Raw genomic sequence first — 24,050 nt, forward strand, 5'->3', positions numbered from 1 at the left:
CATGAGGAGGTGTTTCCAACCTTCTCAAACCTTCGTGTCTATTATGTCCTCCTTAAGGTGTGATCAGACCTGCACACAGAGTTCCAAGTGCACGCATAGAAACTATGGCCTTAGCTAGCTATATTTTCTACCCCCTTCTTGGTGGTGCCTCATTCTTGGTTGTTTTTTTGGTGCCATCATGTATAGCTTGTAGGTGGAGTGTACAAGGGGGCCTGATACCTTTTGTCATCATTTGGTGGTCCAACCAATTCCTGCTGTTTTTTTTCTTTAAATGGTGTCTTCCAAAAGAACAATCTCTTTTGGAAATGAATATCTCAGGCTGTGTAATTTTAGGATTTTTGGAGGTTGGTTTTATTTCTTACTCTGATTTTGTGTACATTTCGCCAGCTCTCAAGTACCCAAATAACAACTGTGGTATTTAAGTGTTTACTGTGACCCAATAATTGTAGTTAGCACTAACATAGATCCAACTTAAGCAAATCAATTAATCAATAATGTTTATTGAGTGCTTACTCTGTGCTGACTACTGTACTAAGATCTTGGGAGACTACAATATAACAGAGTTGGTAGACTCATTCCCTGCCCACAAGCTGACAGTCTAGAAGGGAAGACAGACATTAAAATAAATTATGGATATAATCAGGTACGGTGGCCATCTCACAGCCTGAAGGGGAGAAAGAACATTTTTCTTTTTAATTACCATTTTTATAGATGAGGAAACTGAGGCTCAGAGAAGTTATGTTACTTGCCCAAGATCATACACCAAGAAACTGGTGGGACTGGATTTAGAGTACAGGTCTCCTGACTACCAGTCATGTGCTCTTTCTTCTAGGCCATTCTGCAATAAAATACCTGTTCTTCACGTACATCATGGCCTTCATGTAATGGACATAGGTTATTACTGTAGTAACTTCCCTGTTGGCAATTTCTGTATTTCTCCCATCTTCACAAAATTCAAGTCTTCAGTCTCTTCCAGTTGTTTTGCCTTTTCCTCAAATGTCAGCATCACCTCCTTTTTTCATAGTGCCCTCTTCTTCCTTCTCAGTAACTCTCAGACATGTATTCTTTTTTGGTTTAGTTAAAATTATATTTTGAGTTTTCTAGGTTGAGAATCCTTTTTAAAACATTCAACCACCAGATGTTTCTTGGGCAGCTAAGCCTCACCAACTCAAATACCACAAGCCAAAAGCATAATATGGGCTAGAAGCCACAGATCCAAAAAATACCTGTGGTGAAGTGGTGGGCTTCTCAGGTGTAGGTTGGTTAGTTTATTGTAGAAGAAAGGATGGTAACCAAAAGGTTGCTGTTCGGTGTATTGAAGAAATGGGACAGAGGTAAGCAACGAGGATAAGCACAAATGTTTTAAAGTTCCTATTTAGCCAGGTCTCAAGCAATATGGTACAGTGAGGCCGTTTGTAGACAGACTGATGGTGAGCAGCTATCAAGAATAGATTCACTGTCTTTGAACTTAGAGTTTGGAAATATCAGGATGCCAATAGCTCTCAAAGTGGCAAGTATACATTTACCTTTAAGTGCTTTCAGTCAGTCAATCAATTGTATTTGATACAGGGTAATCAGATTGTCCCACGTGAGGCTGAGGCTCACAGTCTTAATCCCCATTTTACAGATGACGTAACTGCGGCACAGAGAAGTTAAGTGACTTGCCCACAGTCACACAGCTGACAAGTGGCAGAGCGGGATTCGAACCCATGATCTCTGACTCTGAAGCCCATGCTCTTTCCACTGAGCCACGCTGCTTCCCATGAAGAGGGAGGATGTTCTTGATCAGAAGCATTTTGGGGGTTAGAGGTCAATGGGAAGATAGACAAGATCAAGGTACAGTGAGTAGGTTGTCATTACAGGAGCAAAGCATGCAGGCTGGGTTGGAGAAAGCAGTGAATTAAGGAGTGAGTAAGGTGACTGAGTGCTTTAAAACTGACAGTAAGGAGTTTCTACTGAATCTGGAAGTGGATGGCCAACCACCGGAGGTTCTTGAGGAGAGGGGAAACATGGCCTGAACATTTTTGCAATTTTGGATTAGAAAATTCTAACACTTTAATTCTGTTATCCTTATCATTATGAAGACAGTACAAAATGGTGAAATGTTACCACCAATCTCCTTTTAGACATGTTTTGTCGTCACCAAGGTTAACCCCCTTTTATACTGCTCAGACCATTTGGATGACAATTCTCACTACTAAAGAAATTGGAATGACATGATGTACCGACAGAGTGAAAAAAAATGCCATGATTCAGAACATAAAAACCCTTTTTGTAGGTTTAATCTGATAGCATAATGCAATTGAAAGTTTCATAAAATATAACATCTGAAGAAATGCTTTCTAAGGAGGTGATTTCCTAGACACCTAGTTCACAGTCTACTATATTGCCTGCTTCATTGCAAAGACAAAAAAAAATAAATCTTGGTAGAGCCCAAGGGGCTTGTTGTAAGAGTTTAAAGAGTGGAATAGGGATGAAGTGAGTGTTTTCCTGCAAATGATATTTTACAAGGTGTGTTTTGGTTAAATATCAATTCAGTTATCTTACGCTTTATAGAATTTCCAGTGGGACTTTAAATTTTTTAGCCAGGTGGATTTTTTCATTTGGTGCTTTTTTTTCCCCTTTGACTTTCATGATGAGAAGGGAAAACCCTGTTAATCATTTACCCCTACCCTAAATTTTCCAAAGTGATATATCAAATACATCATTATCTAAGCAGATATATAGAAGAAAGAAATGACTTAACCATACATTGTATGTATTACTTGAGAGATTTTACTACATTATTAATACAGGAAAAGTGGCCCAGCACATGTGGATAAACATGCTAGTAACAGAAATTGTGATGTCCCAAAATATCACATTAGCAGGTGTTATCTACAGAACTATTTCCCAAAATATGCTCTGTTGACCCTGCAGAATCCATCATGGCTCCTAAGGGTCTACAAGACCAGACAATTCAGTTATAGCAGAGGGCAAAAGAATCAGACACAGTAGTTAGACGGAATGAAAAGATAGAGGCTGTAGAGAAGTTAAAGATGCAGCAGAGCAGGGTCCATCATGTATTTCAGTGGGAGGATCTGGAGCCCATTGTATTTTTCAAGTTAAATGCAGAAAGCCAAAATGTATTTATTAAATATTTAACTGAACCCTGCATTGACTATGTGTTGAAAAGACCAGTAGGGTCACTTTGGGAGTTGAATGGTTCAGAGCCAGCGCCTTTGCTGAGATTGGAGAAATGGATAAACATGGCAGTTAGACTGATGGTCTCAAGAGTTCACCACCCTATTCTCCAAAATAGTAATTGAGCTCTGTGTCCTTAGAACAGGGCTGTCTGGGAAGTGAGTCATCCAAGGTGAACTCCCTTCCCTTGACCAGTGCCTTTCCCTCAAAAATGCCATTTCCAAATCTGGCGCCTCCTTGGAGCTTGGGACATGAAATAAATGTAGCACTTTTAATAGATAACAAAAAAAATCCACGTGTATCTAGTTCAGAACGATTCAGTTCGTATATGGTTGAAGAAAACAACCTTTTGGTGAAAACCTGATTTTTTTTTTCTTATCAAATGGTCCTGAACTGCAGAGAATTTATGAAATAAAATGTATTATTCACCCTTTAATTAATCTGTTCCAGTGTTTCTTCTATTCTCTCTGGCTACCTATGGGTACAAAATGTTTTCATATATCTGTGAAAAGGAGACTTGAATTGTGCAGTATGTCAGTGCCCCTCCTTAGTCTTTCCATGTTGGCCAAAGACTAATACTCCTATTCCATTTTGGCTCCTTTTCCCTTATGATGTCTGGAGGAGTAGGGATTCAGAAGTACAATAGAGCAGACAGTTGGAAAATGAGATGTGGGACTGGTTCTTAATCATTCAGGAAGCAGCTGCATTGAATACTTTCCCTTTAATGATAGCTTTGCCACAGGAAATAAAAAGGCAAGTTGGAATAAAACAGAGGCCTAATACAACCCATTTCATTGTGCATTTGAAGAACTGGCCTACTATTAAAATATTCTTACAATTAAATGGGAAAATAACACTGTCCTGGATAGTTGATTATATATGAGTGTCAGTTAGTGCTACATGAAATTGAATAGTCCTTGGTTTAAATTCAAACACCCTCTCAAGTTCATCTTACTCTGTTGTACTCCCCTTTAAAGTTATGATCTTGCCCCTTGATTCATTACTTTTAGGGAGAAGACTTTAAAACAATCAGGTTGGTATGGCTATGTGACCTATGGGCATTTGATATTTGCCCCACTCTCAGGAGCACTGTAGCACTTAGGAACATATCCGTAAACTATATATTATTTATTCATATTAATGTCTGTATCCCCCTCTAGACTGATTCTATTTATCGTAATGAAGTTGTCTTGTTTTTGTCCGTCTGTCTCCCCCAATTAGACTGTAAGCCCGTCAATAGGCTGGGATTGTCTCTATCTGTTGATGAATTGTACATTCCAAGCATTTAGTACAGTGCTCTGCACATAGTATGCGCTCAATAAATGCTATTGAATGAATTAAGGGCAGGAAACATGCCTGCCAACTTGTTATATTGCTCTGCACATAGTAAGCACTCAGTAAATATCATTGATGATGATGATATTAAAATAGCCAATTATTTTTTTCTGTCTTATTTTAGCCTGGGTGTACATAGTATTGTTAATTATTTTGTGGATTGGGCCTAGCTGGCAAGGCTCATTAATTAATAATAGTATTTGTTAAGTGCCAGGCATGTACTAAGCACTGGGGTGGGTAAAAGCAAATTGAGTTGAATGGAGTCCCTATCCCATGTGGGGGCTCACAGTTTCAATCCCTGTTTTACAGATTAAGTAATTGAGGCCCAGAGAAATGAAGTGACTTGCCCAAGGTCACACAGAAGACAAGTGGCAGGGGCAGGATTAGAACCTGTAACTTTCTGACTCCAGGCCTGTGCTCTATCCACTATGCTGTGCTGCAGGAGGGGGATAACATTTATTGTATGCCTGAAAGGGTTGAACCAGAATTTGTGCAAACACTTTAAATCATTTTCATATGTGTTCATTAGATGATTCATTCATTCAGTAGTATTATCAAGTGCTCACTATGTGCAGAGCAATGTACTAAGCACTTGGAAAGTACAATTATGGAAGTACAATTTCAAACAATGACTATAAATTACTTTCCATCATTTCTCTAAAATGTTTTCTTGAGTCTACTAAAATGCATTTTCTATCAGATTTCCCTTGAATCTCTATGGATTGAAGTTATTGACTCCTAAGGAGAAAAAGAATTACCTTAAATATATATAAAATTGAATCAGATATTGAATTGGTTCTTTCCTTCCCAGTGCACGTTACCATCTGCTTCTGAAGAATTACAACAACTGGGAATCTGGAAGATAATCAAAGCAATTCCAGTTGCAGACAGCTCAGCTTGGTGGATCAGATGAGGAGATGACAGCAAAATCGCCAAGAGCTGTGACGCCTTGAGGTGAAGTGTGTATGTGTGTGTGTGTGTGGATGGGGAATGTATGTTCAGCAACGAGGGCAGAAGAAACTTGTACAATTCAATGAGACACCATCTCAGATGATGGAGCCTAACTCTTGATGGCTGGGAAGCAACTGCAATAGACATACCAGCCTATGCAGAAATCAGGAGTGGGAGGGCATTTTTACTGCTGAGGCTTTCAGCTGATAATGGTTGCAAGAGGTAAAATAAAAAACAGAGCAGACAATGAACATAACTAATCATCAACAAAGCAAAAAGTGTGGGGAAATGTCTCTCACTCAAGTTATTACAGCCTCACTCACACCTGGATATGATATCACCATCAGTAGCATCTTAGAACAGAAGTACAGTTAAATAAACTAGGTGAAAAGGGAGCCTTATTTATTCTTTCAGGCTGCTTAGGAGTCATTTACTAAGTTCTGTAGTCATTCTTTCTTGTTTAGTAATATAACTCTTTTGAAGGGAACATAGAGGATGAGATGAGAAGGGCATTTAGAGGGCATATAAATAATTATATATCCCTAATCTGCATTCCTAAATTATCTTTTGCTATCAATAAGAGGCTAATCCTAGAGAGAATAAGGTTAATATATTTCATCGCACTTCCTCTATCTGCCCCTCATCCTTAGGATTGAATCCACATGCTATTTTGTTCTCAGTATCACCAAGTTCTGCTTTGGTAGGGAGCGTTTTTTTACCAACTCTGTTGTACTCTCCCAAATGCTTAGTACAGTGCTCTGCACACAGTAAGCATTCAATAAATACCATGGATTGATTGATTATACAGAATAGGATAGGTAGATTGGCCTTCAACTGAGAGAGAGAGTGGGAACATTAGGAATGCTGGAAGATGGAACAAGAAATTTTAGGAGACATTCTAATTTCACACTATGGTAGGTTGAGTCACTTTCCTAAAATGTAAACAAGCTCCTCTGGTCTCAGTAGTTTAGTTAAGGGAAGGTAGACCTTTAATTCATAGAATGGGTGTCCGTCTGTGAAATTAGAGTTTGAATCTCAGAAGGAAATTGTTCTATTGAACAAGGACTGAAAGGTCAAGATCAGCACAAGTACTACTTGAAACTTTTGGGATTGCTTAGGTCCTTGTTGAGACTCCAGACACACTGCAATCAGAAAACTAACATTAGCTCAGACAGGATGTATGAGTCAAGGATATCTAAGTGAGATGGAAAACGTGGTATTCAGGCATCTGTTGCTCTCCAGTTGCTGGGCTCTATTTGCGGTTCATGCTGCTGATCGGAGCATACTGGAAAGGAAACACAAACAGTTTAAATTGAGTTGCAGAGCTAACAACTGTCATGTGACTTACAGAAAGAAGAGGGAGGAAATGACAAAAGCCATGAACGGGGGAAAAGGAGGGAAACTGGGGACATTTCGGAAGGTGGAGGCAATCAAACAGCTTGGATTTTGAAAGTCTGCCTGAAATGATGATTTACCCTTCTGAAGCTCAGTGGTCCACCTTTACAGGAAAAACTTGTGTGGTCACCGATCTTGCATTCAATTAACACCAAAAATCCACAGAGTAAGGCCAAAATAGGATCACTGTGACCCAAGCAAAATTTATCTGGTTTGGCTTTGTAGTAACAGTAAAAAACCTGAAAGCTCAATGACCTGGGGCAAATCTAAGAAGAATCATTTCTCTTTAGCTCAAACACATCTTTGGCAATAGCAATGGCATCAGATATGTATGGGAGAGAGCAAATTGTGGGCAATTGAGTAACAAAGTAAAGATGAAAGATGTGGACCTGGTACTCTCTAAATCTGTGATTTTTTTTTACTGTGATAGCTTCAAAATGGATCGAGAATATAATAGTTAAGGTACAAATCATTCTCGATCATGTCTGTCGCGTTATTGGTTGAAACCACTGGGTTTTCCAGCAGTGGTATTTTAAGTGCACTACGCTAAGCACTGGGGAAAATACAATGCAACAGATTTGGTAGATGGGATTCCTGCCCATGAAAAGTTTATAACAACAATAAGAATAATGGTATTTGTTAAATGCTCACTGTGTGCCAGGCACACAGTGCTGGGGTGGAGACAAGCAAATCGGGTTTTGGACACAGTTTCTGCTGCCCCAGGTGGGTCTAACAGTCTCGTTCCCCAGTTTACATATGAGGTAACTGAGGCACAGAGAAGTTAAGTGGCTTGCCCAAGGTCACACAATAGGCAAGTGGCGGAGCCGGGATCGGAACCCAGGATATGCTGACGCCCAAGCCCATGCCCTATCCACTACACCGTGCTGCTTCTTTCTGTAGGGAGAGAGAGACAAATAGATTAGGGATAGGGGAAACAGTATAGTATAAGAATATTTACGTAAGTATTTTGGGGCTGGTGTCTCAAAGTTTCAAAGTCAAGTTCATAGTTGATGAGGGGATAGGGGAACTAAAGAGCTTAGTCCAGGAAGCCCTTTTGGAGAAGAGCGGAAGGGAAGGCTGCAGGGAGGTTAACAAGGATGCTGAAGCTGCGATTAAGGCAGGAAATGATGAACACTTGAATCAGTCTGGTAGTAATTTGGATGGAGAGGAAAGGACAGATTCTAGAGATGTAGAAAAGGTAGAATCGACAAGACTTCTTAATCGACTGAATGGAGGTTGAATGAGAAAGATGAGTTGAGAATAGTACTAGGCATTAAGGCATTAAAAATGCCATTTATTTTGGTATACGACTCAATTTGAGAAGGTAAGCAGTCCCTCCATTTATTAGAAGTTCCACTTGTATGATTGTGGCTCATATTAGGTGGCGTGAAAGATCTTTGTATCAGAAATCATGTCTAATTCTTCTGTTGAACTCTCCTAAGGACAAAGAACAGTGCTCTGAACACAGTAAGCACTAAATAAGTATAATTTATTAGTACCTGCTACAGCATAATTGGGTCATGTGATGTCTTGCAGTCAGGCAACAAGTATTTGTTGAGCACACAAAGGAAATGACTCTAAACTAGGCAATTCAAGAGGCTCACATTACCTCATTCAATTCTCCTTCTGTGGCTCCCCAAATCAGGCTGAAAAAATGCAAACATCTGCCTGGAGCAGATTCTCTCAAAGTCCTCCACATAGAGTGTCATTAAACCCAATAAAAAAGGCAGTAGAAGAAAGGAGAGGCGGAACATGTTGATTTCATTTAGACTTGCTGCCTGACTTATAAGGCGTTTCCTAATTTCAGATGACCATGTACCTACCCCAGAGCTTAGTATACTGCTTGGCACAAATGGCCTAGTGGAGAGAACACAGGCCTGGGGTGGACCTGGGTTCTAGGCCCTGCTCCACCATTTGTCTGCCATGTGACCTTGGACAAGTCACTAACACCTCTGTGCCTCAGTTACCTCATCTGTAAAATGGGGATTACAACTGGGACACAGACCGTGTCTGACCTGGTTATCTTGAATCTACCCCTTGCACGTCTAACAGTGCCTTGGCACATAGTAAGCACTTTAAAAATTCCATAAAAAAGTAAGCGTATCACAGATATCCATGTTCTCAGTGAACTTTCTTAGTTGAGTGACATAGACTAGATTACTGGGATGGTAGGTGATGGTGAGGGATTGGATACAATTGAATAAAAATCTACAGTCTGTGATGACAACATGATTATGAAGGCTGGCCAATGGATTCTCAAACTACAAATCCATCACATTCATATGGAGTCAACCTTGGAGGGCACGGGTTACTCTACCAGAGAGCTCTCCCACTTTTTCCCAGTGCCGGCCCTATCAACAAGGTCCTATCGACAAGGAACATAATACCAAAATGAGGTGTGGGAGATTGGCCACAGCCCTGGAAAACCCAAGCAAAATTCCGCTGAGAGTCTACAAGGTATCCGGACATATTCTCCCCACAGCCACTGAACTTCCTTTAAAGGAACTTGGTCCCAGGAGGGGGACTGTGGGAGTGAGAAGGGTGTTGAGAATTTGGCCAAAAATACATGAGAAACTGTGTCCCTGTATATTTCTGGCCCTGCTGGGAAGGAGTACTAGAAATCTGTGACTCAGTCTGTTCTCCCAAGCATTCCAGCTAGGTTCACACACCCACAAGACTGAGATAAGATTCTAGCAAGTGTCTGATCACTGAGGGTGGTGCTTATCAGAGTCATTATAAAAAACAAAAAAAAAAACCCTTTCCACCTTTGGGAGGTTACCCCAGCTACATCAATAATAATGTCTGTTATAAATAGGACTAAAGGAGTTACTGTAAGAGAAAAGAGAGGATAACTAGGAAAAAGTAAAAGATCTGCTTTAACATTCATCTGTTCAAGAATATAAATAAAAATGCTATCATTCAGACAAAGAAATAGTAATTCCCCTTGACCTTGTCTACTTTTTCCAGCTGAAGAAAAAATATTACCTCCAGGGAATTTATTATTCGGAACTTGATTTCCATATACATATATATATGTATACACACACACATATTTATGCCTATATATTTAATTTGTGCCATTACGTGAAAGATTCCATCTAAGGTAATTGAGCTTTTTCAGCCTACATTAGTTGCCTTTGATTGACTCAACCATAATATGGTTTAGTTCTCCTTCCTGGGAATGATCTTATCAATTAATTTACTCCAACAAATCCCTAGAATCAATCATAATTAGCCTAATCTTCAGTTGACCATATTTTCCAGGATCAGATGAGCATCAGTGAACCTAGAGAAATGCAGAGCTTTTCCCATTACATGTTCTAGTACCTATGTGCTTTGAAAAGAGATTAATATATTAACTTGCTCACGGATATCACATCTGGTTTTTCAGTTTTATCAGAGCCACTTACAACCTACAGAATCCACTGACAAGACAGTTGTACAACCTGAGAGAGGATATTGATTGTGCTACTCTCTGCCTGCCCATAGTTTTATTTTATGGGACAGTAGAAGAAAGTGCCATAGAAAGGTAAGGGCATTCATGAATAAATAAAATGTTTAACAAATTACTTTTCTTATTCTAAGCCAAATTTTTCCACAGTTGCATAGGAGATGAGCAATTTGGGATAGTGCAGAGGAAAGGTGTCATAAACTGGGGTGGAGTGTGATTTTCATATATTTAGAACATCTTGAAATCTTGCAAACAATACCATATTACAGTAACTCGATTCAACAGGAAACATATATAGCCCTGGGGGAGAGAAGTAGTGTGGTATGGGACTGGGAATCAGGAGACCTTGGTTATAATGCCAGATCTTCCCAGATCTACCACTTACCTGCTGTGTGACCTTGGAAAAGTCATTTAACATGTCTGTGCCTCGGTTTCCTCACCTGTTTTCCCTCCTTCTTAGACTGTGAGCTTTGTATTTGACCTGATTATTTTGTATGTATCCCAGTGCTTAGACAGTGCTTGGTGCATAGTAAATGCTTAACAAATACCACAATTATTAATATTATTATTTACCAGTGTGTCTTTTTTCCCCATTTCCTCTCCTTTTTATGTCCTAGCATAAGTAAACTTCATAAACAAGTCAGCCAATATCAACTACTTGTTTTCGAACTTCATGACTTTTCCCTCTTTCTTTTATAATCTCCTCACATTTGTAAACTGCTTGTGGCCAGGGAATATGTCTGTGATATTGTTACATTCCATTCTCCAAAGTGCTTCATACAGTGCTCTGCACACAGTAAGTGCTCAATAAATACAAGTGATAGTTTGCAAAAACATCTCTCTCCACAAGTGATTCTCGTCTATTTTTGGCAGTCTATCTCCTCACCCAATTTAGAAACATAAATAAAAAAACCAGAAATAAGCCCTCATCCAAACTGAGAGTTTACTTTATGGTTTTCAGAATGAAAGTTCCTTGAGGGCAGGCAGCTTTTCTTCTAAAGCATTTGCTATATTACATAACTTTCCCAATAAGAAGTGTTTAAATAAAGTTATATTTAAAGAGTATTTACTGTATGCAGAACACTTCCCAAGTGCTTGGGAGAGTATAATACAACATTCCTTGCCTACGAGGAACTTGCAGTTTAGAGAGAAAGACAGATATTAAAATGAATTAACATTAAAATAAATTACAGATATACATATAAGTTCTGTGGGGTTGAGGGTGGGGTGAATAAAGAGTTTAAATCCAAGTGCAAGGGTGACGCAGAAGAGACGGGGTAGGAGAAATGAAGGCTTAGTCAGGGAAGGACCCTTGGAGGAGAAGAGATTTTAATTAGGCTTTGAAGATGGGAAGAGCCGTGATCTATTGTATATGGATGGGGAGGGAGTTCCATGTCAGCACTAAGTGCTTGGAAAGTACAATTCTGCAACAGAGACAATCGCTGCCCACAACAGACTCACATTCTGGGATGGGGGAGGCAGACTCACAAAGTCCTGGGTTCTAATCCCGGATCTGCCACTTGCCTGCTGTGCGTCCTTGGGTAAGACACTTCACTTCTCTGGGCCTCAGTGACCTCATCTGTAAAATAGGGATTGAAACTGCGAACCCCATATGGGATAGGGCCTGTGACTAACCTGATTTGCTTGTATCCACTTCAGTGCTTAGTACAGTGAGTGGCACATGGTAAACACTTAACAAAGACCATCATTATTATTATATCCAGATAGAGATGTCTTGAAAGCAGGAGGGAATGCTGTAAATGAGGAGAAGGTCATTAGGGGAAAGGGGACAGGGCAGGAGGTTTTAGGAAAGAGTTAAACATCTGGAACAGCTGACATAGGCAATGGGTATGGGAGTCAATATGGATGGAAAAGTATTGTTTTCATGTAGAGGAGAGGACAGCATTAAAGCAGATGAGGATGCATTTACGACAAGAGGAGGTCAGTCTGATGTCTGGATTTCGGCCTATCACATCCACCTTCTCCTTGAATGATGGTGTTTATTAGACAAATTGTTGAAAAAGTCTTCTTGAGGTAGAGCAAAAATTCTGAGTATTCTAAATTTGGGTTTTATTGAGATGGTTAATCAAGGAATAACTAGAAAACAATACAGACTATTGGCAGGAATTTAAATGTAGCATTCCCTTTTTAAATTTCTAGTCACATTAGCAGAAAAGTTAGCAGATACATCATAGAGACTGTAAATGTCCTATTTATCCTTGGTTGTGATACAAAGGGCCTTTCATGATTTTCAAACAGTATGTTCAAGTTGGACAGAGGCAGGCCAGTTAAGGAGGAATGGTTTTTCTTCGACAGATAAGGATCGGTTATTATTAGTGGTGCCAGCAATAAGATGAAATTTCACTTTAAAATTCCACTTATATTCATCTACTTGTATTCATTACATGTAGCTATGAACAGCAACTTGAGTCAGCAAAGTGAGCTGCCCGCCATTATTTTGTTTCCATCTTAAAATTATGATAGCACCTCATCAGGGTTCATGATATTCAACAGCAATTTCACGTTTGAATCGGTCACATAAAGAGCAGCCAAAATGCATCTGCAGTATATCTTGCAAGTAAAGTAAGGCCTAGCCAAACTCAAAACTTTTCAAATCAGTGAAATTTGATTTAAGGGGTAGAATGACCTCAACAGCCAGCACATGAAAGAGTCTCACTTTCTTCCCTTTACACACATTTATTTTGCATAGAGGGTAGGTAGAAAGTCTATAGTTAAAGTAACAAAATAGCTTTCATTAAGACCTCCTGTTTTCACTCACTGGTAACTGAAAATCATTACAGTGGAAGCAGAATATGCCACGTTTGGTCTCTGGCCAGAAGTGAAAATCATTTTGTAAATACGGAACATTGGTTTTAAGTGCATTTCTCCATATGGCAATATGCATATGGAATACCAATGTAGAAAAGATTGTGTTATATAATGATAAATTTGGAATACTTTTAAAATTGCATTTTCTTTTGTTTTTAAATGAAACCATCTAATTTAAATTTTGCAATAGAATAGAGAAAAATGGGAAATGCATAAGAAAAGTTTTCATAATAAAATCATTGTTCTCTCAGTATAAAAGTTCAGCTCATATCTCTACATTCTTGGATAAATTCTCTATCAACCACTTTCATTTTTCAGGCAAGAAACCTGAAGCACTTTTCTGCTTCAGGAACGAAGTTGCCTTTTTCTAGGTTACCCAGAAATTGGCATCAAAAGTTAAACTCCATGGCCTAGATTTCCACTCAGCAATTTATCACTGAACTAGAAAGCATAGTAGATAATTTACAAAATTCAAAATATTCAAATCTGAAGTCATAACCACAGCCCTCCCCTGCTCCCCATGTAAATATCTACTTCCTCCATTTTTCCTTCATAATAAATACACAGGAATTGAAGTACTTTTTGTAAGGCACGAGGGCAATGTCATTGTTCAAATACGTAAGCTTCCTTTGGTTCTTTACCTACAAACTTACAAGAATGAAATAAGGATGACGGCATTAGTGGTCTTCGTAGCATTTTGAACTAGGGAGAAAAATAATAGTAATATGAAGTGTTGGTTTTTCTCCTTGCCCTCCCTTATAAATCCCTTCCCCTCTTCCCCTTAACCTATGTAACAAATGGCTTTATATTCAATTCTGTTGGAGAATCTCCTGAGCTTTTGGTAGTTTAGAAAAGAGTCTTGTACGCATAGTCTCCAAGAAGTACTTTAGGAGCTGGGAAGGAAATGTGCATCAGGAACTGGACTAAATTCCTATAAGAAACACACTGTCCCTCCCAGCCCAGACTCACCATAAACCACACATCCTTCACAGTTCCCTGGCTCAGGCAGAGCATTTCATCTGGAACAGTGGGAATAGTAGGGAGTATTATTTCTTCTCAATAATAATAATGATTATTAGGAGCTTGCTAAATGCTAGTGTGTCCCAATACTAAACCACCTTGGGCTCACTGATAGTCTAAGGAGGAGGAAGATCTAATATTGTTATACCCATTTTACAAATGAGGAACCTGAGGCTGAGGGAAGTTATTTGCCTAAAGGCATAAAGCAGGAGAGTGGTAGAGCCAGGACTAATCATAATGCTGGTATTTCTTAAGCACTTACTATGTGCCAGGCACTGTTCTAAGCGCTGAACCTGTGTCTCCTGACTCCCAATCTCTGCCCACTGTTTTGCAGAGCACTGTACTACACACTTCAGAGCATACACTAAAAATAAAAGACAAGTAGCACCTACTCTGGAGGAACTTTTAATCTATTGTGTACCAGCTACTATTGCTCACTGACTCTCCCTTATGTGAAAGAAGGAGACTCAATTCTTCGTTAATGCTTGCAGGCAGAGTAACATCCAGTATAAATATTCAGGGAGCATCTAACATACTCATAATTGCTTGTAGATTGAAAAACGCCCCTGGCATTTTTGTATGCCTGTACTGCAACCTATTAGGTTTCACAGTGATCATCAGCAAGGTCACTTTCCTTTCTTATATGGAAGATATAATGGCAGCAAAAATCTCATCAGCTAGGAAACAATTCATGAGCAATAGAAAGTAGAATTTTATCAGAACCCTGCAATGACTACAGGATCATTTCAGAAAATGACTTGCCTTTTCATATCCTTTGTAGCCATTTAATAGTCCTTCCTGTACCACAATCGAAGGATGGGGAGTTTTCCCAAATCCGTAAAAATAAATTTAAGCAAATTATACAACAGAATGGGAAAGAGATGGCTTGTTTATTTGTGTTATTCATATTTAAGGGTAAATTTCTTTCCCAATGATCATATGAATCATTTTTAACCATAGACTGTAAGCTTGTTGTGGGCAGGGTACATCACCAGTCTGTTGTACTGTAGTTTCCCAAATGCTAAGTGCTCTTCACAATTAAGCTCTCAATAAATATGACTGACTGATTGATCGAATCAGTGCCTTTTCCTTTACAAAACCTAAGGAAATATAAAAGTTCAGACCCATAAAAAATATATATTGGGGATAAATAAAAATATGAGTAGCATCAATAGTGAATTGTACTCTCCCAAGTGCTTAGTACAGTGATTTGCACAGTTAGTGATCAATATGATTGAATTGAATGAAAAGTGAAAGCATCACTTCGCACTCGAGAAACAGTGTGGCTCAGTGGAGAGAGCACAGGCTTGGAGTCAGAGGTCATGGGTTCAAATCCCTGCTCTGCCACTTGTCAGCTATGTGACTTTGGGTAAGTCACTTCACTTCTCTGTGCCTCAGTTCCCTCATCTGTAAAATGGGGAATAAGACTGTGAGCCCCACATGGGACAACCTGATCACCCTGTATCCTCCTCAGTGCTTAGAACAGTGCTTTGCACATAGTAAGCGCTTAACAAGTGCCATCATTATTATTATTATAATAAGGCAACAATATTAGCATTCAATTTTTGAAAATGTATCAAATTTGAAATAATAATGTGGAGCAAAGTTAAGAAAATGGTAAAGCTAAGAGCAATTTTTGTTTTCAAAAAACTTGTAACATCCATTTGAAAACTACTTATTCTTTTCCCAGGCTTTGTCCGGGTTTTCCAAGAGGAATATATGACTATCAACAGTGGCTTCCCTTTTGACTAGTGATATTGAAAACTTGGCATGTCCTTATTATATTTGATTTGATAGTTAGCATCTGCTTATCATAAGTTGCCACTATTGACTTTTAAAACAAAGTATCCTAATGCAATAATTATAGATCCATTATATAATGGGAAGAGATAGTGCTTTACAAGTCAGGGTTGTCTTCATGATAGACAGATGCATGAACCTACTGGTGAATCCAGAGCATGAAAGCAGTGAATGGTTGATGACAGGAACTACCCTTACTCTTGATTTCCTTCTCTGCTTATTACTGCAAACTTGCAAGTTCCCAAAGCATATAGCACTTCGCATGGTCAGGATAAAAGACATGATGAGAGTTGGAGCTGAAATATACCTATCTGGAAAACTGCAAAGACACATTTCACAGGATCTAAAAGTATTGAGTAAAGGTAGATTTACCATTCATGTAATCCCGAAAAGAAAAATTAACACCTATGAAAACCAATTGCTCTGAAAGAGATTTCAATTATTATTTCATGCTTAGGGGTAATGTTTTTTCAAGATTTAAACACCTTTCCTGAGATAAAATACCACTGCTGCAGCTTCCAATTGTAAAAACACATTTACATTGAAAAAATATTGAATAAAAATTATACAAACATATGAATTTTCTAAAGGGTGATGTTGGGGGCTCATCAATTCCACTTTGCAAGTAAAAACTCTTGGTTTGACTCTCTTTTACTTTGAAGAAAACTTTTTTTCCAACTGGCATATAAATCAGTTGAAAAAAGGGGTTAATTTATTCGATTATTTTCAAACTGCTTTATCATTTTGAAGTACAGAAAGCATTTTATCAAACAATTGATGAATGGTTTTTATTGAGCATTTATTTTGTGCAGAGCTCTGTATAAGGGTTAGAATAATTTTTCATCTGAAAGTGATTAACATACCTCTAACATAGAATTAGAACTAAACAATATGGAAGATATTTTTTCTTCATTAATATTACTAAAATCTTCAAAAACCTCTTCATGCAGTAAAAATTATATGATTGTCTTATATTCAAGTTATTATCTTTGGAAGAGTTATTTATCCCTCTTTTCTATATCCTTACTGATTTTTCCATATAAAAATTTCCTTTCTTTGTGTTTTGTCAGTCCTTAGCATTCATTCCCCATATATTGATCCCCTGAGCCACTTTTCTCGCTGACACCATGGAAAAGAACATTTTACATTTCCCTCTACTTTGAACATACGAAGATAATCTTTAAAGAGCATTTAGTTGACTTATGGTTACCTAATGCACAGTTGGAGGATTTCATATCCCAAATTTTTAATACCACAAATAACTTTCATCAGGAAGAGAGTTGCTATTGGTTTTTTCTGAGCATAGAACAGTCATACTTAAAAATGTTAAATGTTATTCTATTGTACTTGACTTTTCATACAGCTCTCTAATGATCTTTGAAATCTATTAAGAACAATTAAATTGAGAATGCACAAAACAGAGTCTTTTGATAATTTAACTCTGAATCTCCAGGATTTCTTCTTCTATTTTGGCTTTCTAGTTATAATATCCCATCAATGGGCAGGGATTGTCTCTGTTGCCGAATTGTACATTCCAAGTGCTTAGTACCATGCTCTGCACATAGTAAGCACTCAATAAATACTATTGAATATGTAATCTGTGTTCTGAAATTATAGAAACTGATTTAGAGAAGTTAGATTTGCAGTCCATTGCCTAGAAGCAATGCCCTCAATCCACATAAAGTACATGTCCTCTCTGCTCTATCTTTCCTTTAGTGTTCTGCCTAAATCAATTCAATGGAACAGTCAGAATTGCAGTGCTTTTCCTTTTCTTTTGCATGTCTCAAAGTGCTTAGGGCTACATTAGTACCTGCACACATATTTAAAAAAAAAAACATACTTTTGATAGTCTTTTAAAAATAGCACCTTATCATCGTTACCACTTTAAAGCCAGAGGTACATAGAGAAGAAAAGAGAGATTAAGTGATTTGCCTGAGGGGACACAAAGAATTAGTCAGAAGGAATAAGATTGGACTTCCAGTTAATTTCTCAATTAGGTGTCCATTATGCTTATTAGTGATTTTTATTAAAAATTAGTTTTAGCCTAGTTCATTAAATTCCTGATGCACCTCCCAATGGCACGTTCCCAAATGTCAATGTCATTTGTAGGGGCTTTGAGAAATCTTTACATAATATAAAACCAGTCTAAGTTATCACTACCTGGGCACACCTATTGTAATTTGAACAAAGAGACTTCTGTGTAGTGGTTTCTATTTACCCCAGAAAGCCACTTGCTTGGGGGGTGGTGTTTCCTTACTTGCTTTTTAAATATAGTAATTATTTGTTAAATGACATACAGGGTATTTTCTGCATCTCAAGTTAAAAAAACCCTTCAACTGGCAATGTCGAACAGAGAGAAAATGATTAAAAAGAAACTGTAGAAGCTAAATATGCATTGGCATTGCATAGATTTAGATTTCTCTTTTTATAGTTTATTCATGCTATTGGTTATCTCTGTTTGACAGCCGTGGCTGTCAATGGAAGTATTTTAGTGCACACAGCAAGTGCTTCATAAACATTACTGAATTTATAAATAAATGAGGATAACCCCTTTCCTTACTGCTGCATTGCAGGTCGGTCTGCCTTCTGCAGTGGTCTTAACAATCCACTGCTATGTCCCATTGTTTGAATGTACATTTCACTGTGTCTTTAAGGTTTTTTGGGGGGGAGGGTGGGGAGCTTGTGGGCTCATGAGAAGCTCTCATCATCAGTCACATCAACTTTTAAAGCAGGCGGCAGTTAAAGACTGTGATGGTTGTGCTCCAGTTCTCCAGCTGAAAATCCTATTTCTTCCATATAAATACCAGAAAAAATAAAATGCTCAGGGGGTTGAATACAATAATTTGAGACTGGGGAGGGAAAATACTATTAGGCTGGGTTTAATAAACTAAATATACCAAGAAATGGTTTCTACTTTAATTTGAATGTGAGCTTCTGTCGAAGTAACTTGCCCCATTGAAATATGGGGAGAGTTAGGGAAGGAAGGAAGAATGACTAAGGGAATGCAGAAACAGAAGAAACATTGAGGATAGATGAACACAAGGGAGGAACACAAGGTTGCAAATTTTATAAACTAAATAAAAACATCTGAGGTCTGGATGATTCGTGGACTGATATTTTTAGTTGTGGCAATTTCTATTTTAGGAAAATCAACATTAATAATGTAATCATCCTACCGACTCTACCCACCCTTTCCCGACAAGGAACAGCCTTATTGTGTAGTCAGAAAATATCTTTAATAAATGAATCTTATCCTAGGAGGTTTTCCTCAACTTTTGTGACAATTTTTTCCTTGAATTAGAGTATGCCATTTTGAATGTCCTCAGCTGATATAAAGGGCACTTTGTTGAATTATTTACTGAAACGATGAATATGTACTGGAAAGTATTTCTTTAGAATGAGATTTCTCAGTGAATCTTCCTTTGTATGGCCCTAGAAAGTGGTTTAAATTCTTCCATAATATAAATAACACCATAGTCTGTTATAGTTAAGTTGGCTAGCCAGGCTATGAGTATTTAATTACAGGTATAATAGTAACTTCATTGATACATGTATATTATATAAATGCATAAATAGTATAGATGCATATGACTATATATAGTCGCACATGTGTTGCAATATTTCCTTTTTCCTTAATTATATTCCTCTTGTTCTTTGTCACTAATATCTGTTCAAATACATTTCTTTTTTTCTTCAATTTCTGGCTCCTTTCTACAGTATTTGCCCTCTTCCCCTTGTCTTTTTAAACTCAATTTTTCATAATTTCCTTTGATTTTAATACACTGAAAATCCCTTTGAGGCCCCCTGCTCCTCACAGCAGATAATTTGGCTTTGGTAATGACATAGTAAATTGATTTCTGGTATTGGCCTTTGCCAAAGAAATCATGTAGATGGCCTAGTCTTATCTCTAAAGCATTTAAAAGAGAAGCCTTCTCAGAAAATTAGAACTTCAGAAAATAATAACATTTAAAAAATGTCCCTTAGTGTAAACGCTGATTATGAGACACTGCCTAGAAATACAACAATGGTAATTACTTGAATTCAATAATCCTTTTGTTTCATGAGGTGCTTCCGCACCAGTCGTTTCACATTTGTTTGAGGAAAGACATTTCAGACAATCATAGTGAGAAGGGTTTGCGGATCTATTTTCTTACTCTGGTGATCATAATTATTGTAATAATAATGGTAGTTAAGCATTTACTATGTGAAAAGCACTGGTATAGTCAGTGGTTGCCAATCTAATGCCACATTAAACAGTTTTTAAAAATCTCAATCACATTGTCCCCACTCTCTTGCCTCACTGCTCTTCTACTACAACCCAGCCCACACACTTCACTCTAACTCCCACCTACTCCCTGTACCTAGATCTCGTGTATCTCTCCACCGATGTCTTGCCCACATCCTGCTTCTGGCTTGGAATGCCCTCCCTCTTCATATCCAACAGACAATTACTCTGTCCAAGGGGCCTTCCTTGACTAAGCACTCATTTCCTCTTCTCCCACTACCTTCTGAATCACCTTCGCATTTCCTCCTTTTATTCACCTCCACAGCTCCATCAGCTCCACAGCACTTATGTACATATCTGTAATTTATATTAATTTCTGCCTCCCCGTCTAGGCCATAAGTTCATTGTTGGCAGGTAATATGTCTAACAACTCTGTTATATTGTACTCTCCCAAGAGTTTAGTGCAGTGCTCTACACACAGTAGGCACTCAATAAATATGACTGACTGAATGAATGGTAGGTATTAGATAATGAGATTTGAAACATAGCTTGTCTCATATCAGGTGGAGATGAGGAAACTGATAAACAAGGAAATAAAACAACACAGCAGGTGGAATTAGGATTAGAACTCCGGTCTACTGAATCACTCACAGTGCACATTGCAGAGATAGTCACACCAGGCATTTGCAGCAGCATGGACTGCCTCAAAGATCCTAAATTCTGGGGTAGATACAAAGTTGGACACAGTCTATTTCCCACATGGGGATCAGAGTCTTAAACCCAGTTTTACAGATGAGTTAACTGAGGCACAGAGAAGTTTAGTGACCTTTCCATGGTCACACAGCAGACAAGTGATGGAACCAGGATTAGAGCCCAGGTCCTCCAAATCCAGCGCTTGGCACATAGTAAGTGCTTAACAAATGCCATCATTATTATCATTATTATCATTATTATTACCCAGGCCCATGCTCTTTCCACTAGGCCACACAAAGAGCATGGGCTTGGGAGTCAGAGGTCATGGGTTCTTATCCCAGCCCCTGCCACTTGTCAGCTGTGTGACTTTGGGCAAGTCGCTTAACTTCTCTGTGCCTCAGTTACCTCACCTATAAAATGGGGATTAAGGCTCTGAGCCCCACGTGGGACAACCTGATAGACCTGTATCTCCCCCAGTGCTTAGAACAGTGCTTGGCACATAGTAAGCACTTAACAAATACCATCATTATTATTATTATTAGGAGGCAATCCATCCATCAATCAACAGTATATTTACTGATTGCTTACTCTGTTCACAACACTTTATTGAGCATCTGGGAAAATACAATAGAGTTAGTAGACATGGCTCCTGTCTTTGATGACCTTACACAGTAGAAGTAATTCCAGTACCTATTAATAAATTGTATGTTCTGAGTGCAAAGTACTGTACTAAGCGTTTGGGAGATTACAGAATAACAAGAAAACAGACACATTCTATGACCACAACAAGCTTACAGTCTAGAGGAGAAGACAGCCATTTACATAAATAAATAAATAAATAAATAAATATTTACATAAGTGCTATGGGACTGGGGAGGGGTGGTGAATAAAGGGAGCAAGAGCAAATCAGGGAGATACAGAAAGGAGTGGAAAAAGAAAGGAGTTCCATAGGAGATGTGTCTTTAATAAGGCTTTGAAGCGTGATAGCGTAAATTGTCTACTGGGTATGAAGAGGTAGGGTGCTCTAGGCCAGAGGCAAGACATGGCTGAGAGGTCAGCAGAGAGTTAGATGAGACTGAGGTACAGTGAGTAAGTTGGCAATGGAGGAGCAAAGTTTGCGGGCTGGGTTGTTGTAGGAGAGTAGAAAGGTGAGGTAGGAAGGACAAGGAAATTGAATGCTTTAAAGCCGATCGATAGTAAGGAACTTCTCTTTGATGTGGAGGTTGATGGGCAACCATCTAAGGTTCTTGAGACTTTGGGGACTTTGGGGGATTGCATAACTAGTTAATTAATTATTATTATTGTACTTGGTAAGCACTTACTATGTACCAAGCACTGTTCTCAGCTCTGGAGTCGGTACACGTTAATCAAATTGGACACAGTCCCTGTACCACATTGAGCTCACACACTTAATCCCCATTTTTTACAGATGAGGTAACTGAGACACTGAGAAGTCAAGTGACTTGCCCACGGTCCCACAACAGACAAGTGGTGGAACCGGGATTAGAACCCATGATCTCCTGACTCCCAGGCCTGTGCTCTATCCACTACACCATGCTGTTTCCCATGTGCATAATACTGTACTCAGAGATGGGAGAAAATACAAAGCTAGGAATTAAACATGGGTCCTGTCATCATGCAGCAGAGTCAATCAATCATTCATATTCCTTAACCACTTACTGTGTTCAGAGCACTGTACTAAACACTTATACAATACAGTATAACAGAGCTGGTAGTCATGTGCACAATCTAAAAGTTTAAGTGGGGAGATGAGATTGGAGAGACAGATGTCAGGACTGATGAAACATTGAAACAGAATGTAAATAATGGACAAAATAGGTTCAAAGTGTTGGCGGTTGTGTCAAGGGCAGGCAGGGGCAAGCTGGGAGTGAGGATCCTCAGTGACAGTGACATGTCCCCAGAAAATCGGTGTTCAGAAGACCAATCAAATTGCAATTATTGAGCACTTACTCTGAGCAGAGCACTGTACTAGATGCTGTGAGAGTATATAATAATAGAGTCGGTAGACTCATTCCCTGCTCCCAGCCAATCTTGAAATGGGAACACAACTTTGGTAAAAGTTCCATATATCAACTGTATCTATATAGAACTTTTAATGCGAAGTCCAGTATGAAGAGATTACAGAAGAAAAAGACATCATTTATGCTCACAAAGATGTTTACAATCTTACAGCATTCATCCCAAACGGCTCTTTATATTAATATTAAATTCAGGAAAACAGGGTGCTGACACCAAATCTACCATCAAATATCCATGCAGAACCACAGACTGTAATCAGTCAGTCAGCATCAAAGAAATTCTTCACAACTGAGCTTCAGCGAATGGGACAAGTGAATAAAATGGATGACAGCAGGCTAGCCCCAGCAGCTGCTATATGATGTCGTGAAATGAGGCGACCATCAGCAGGGAGTATAAAGTAAATGTTTTAAAGACCCAGGGAAGCAGACTCAATATTTAACACAATAGCTAAATAATAAACTGCTGGGAGGCAGCAGGGGTAAAACAAGCAACATCTTAGATGTGGAAATCAGTAAAGAATTTTCTTAAGAAACAATAGCGACAAGTAGAAGATTTGAAAACATTACTAAGCACAACAAAGAGCAAATACAACAGCATAACAAAGGATAATTTTGGGGTGGGACAGTATTGATGGGACATTTAGGTTTCTTTGCCACACCCATGCACATAGATGAAATTCATTGCGATAAGCACAGATATGCATATACACAATCATTCTTCTTCTTAGTACAGTTTTGGTTTGGAATCCTTCCATTCAATATTGACCAAGTAGCTTATCTGCTCCCAAATATACTATCAACTTAAATGCCCAATGAAATGGAGTTGACAAAAAACAGAGTACCTAAGAAGAATTATGTTGAAGAAGAAGTATGTAAGGTAAGATGAAGGCCTGAGAAAATTACATGAGAAATTCTTGGAATTCAAAATGGACAGTTTAGCTATTTCTTCCGGCTTTACTCCTCACCAGCCAACACTGATTGATCCTGGCAATTGTGATAGACGCTACTGGATATTACAGTAATGAGAGCAAGGGATATAGAATTTAATAATTGATTTCTTCAGTTTGAAAAACTGGCTCTTGGAACCCTTTTTCAGGGAGTCTTTCTACAGCCATACACAGCTCCTAGA

General features: G+C 38.5%; 1 long non-coding RNA gene across 2 annotated transcripts in view; it reads right to left on the reverse strand.

The window, feature by feature from the left end:
* Positions 1 to 4,914: 4,914 nt before the first annotated feature.
* LOC103171443 overlaps positions 4,915 to 24,050 on the reverse strand; it is a 94,570-nt gene continuing 75,434 nt past the window's right edge. For both annotated transcript variants that reach the window (XR_005660656.1, XR_005660655.1), the window contains one exon: positions 4,915 to 6,754. This is a non-coding gene — a long non-coding RNA (uncharacterized LOC103171443). The remainder of the gene's footprint in view (positions 6,755 to 24,050) is intronic.

Source organism: Ornithorhynchus anatinus, chromosome 12, assembly GCF_004115215.2.
Source record: "Ornithorhynchus anatinus isolate Pmale09 chromosome 12, mOrnAna1.pri.v4, whole genome shotgun sequence".
In the NCBI taxonomy this organism is placed as follows: domain Eukaryota; kingdom Metazoa; phylum Chordata; class Mammalia; order Monotremata; family Ornithorhynchidae; genus Ornithorhynchus; species Ornithorhynchus anatinus.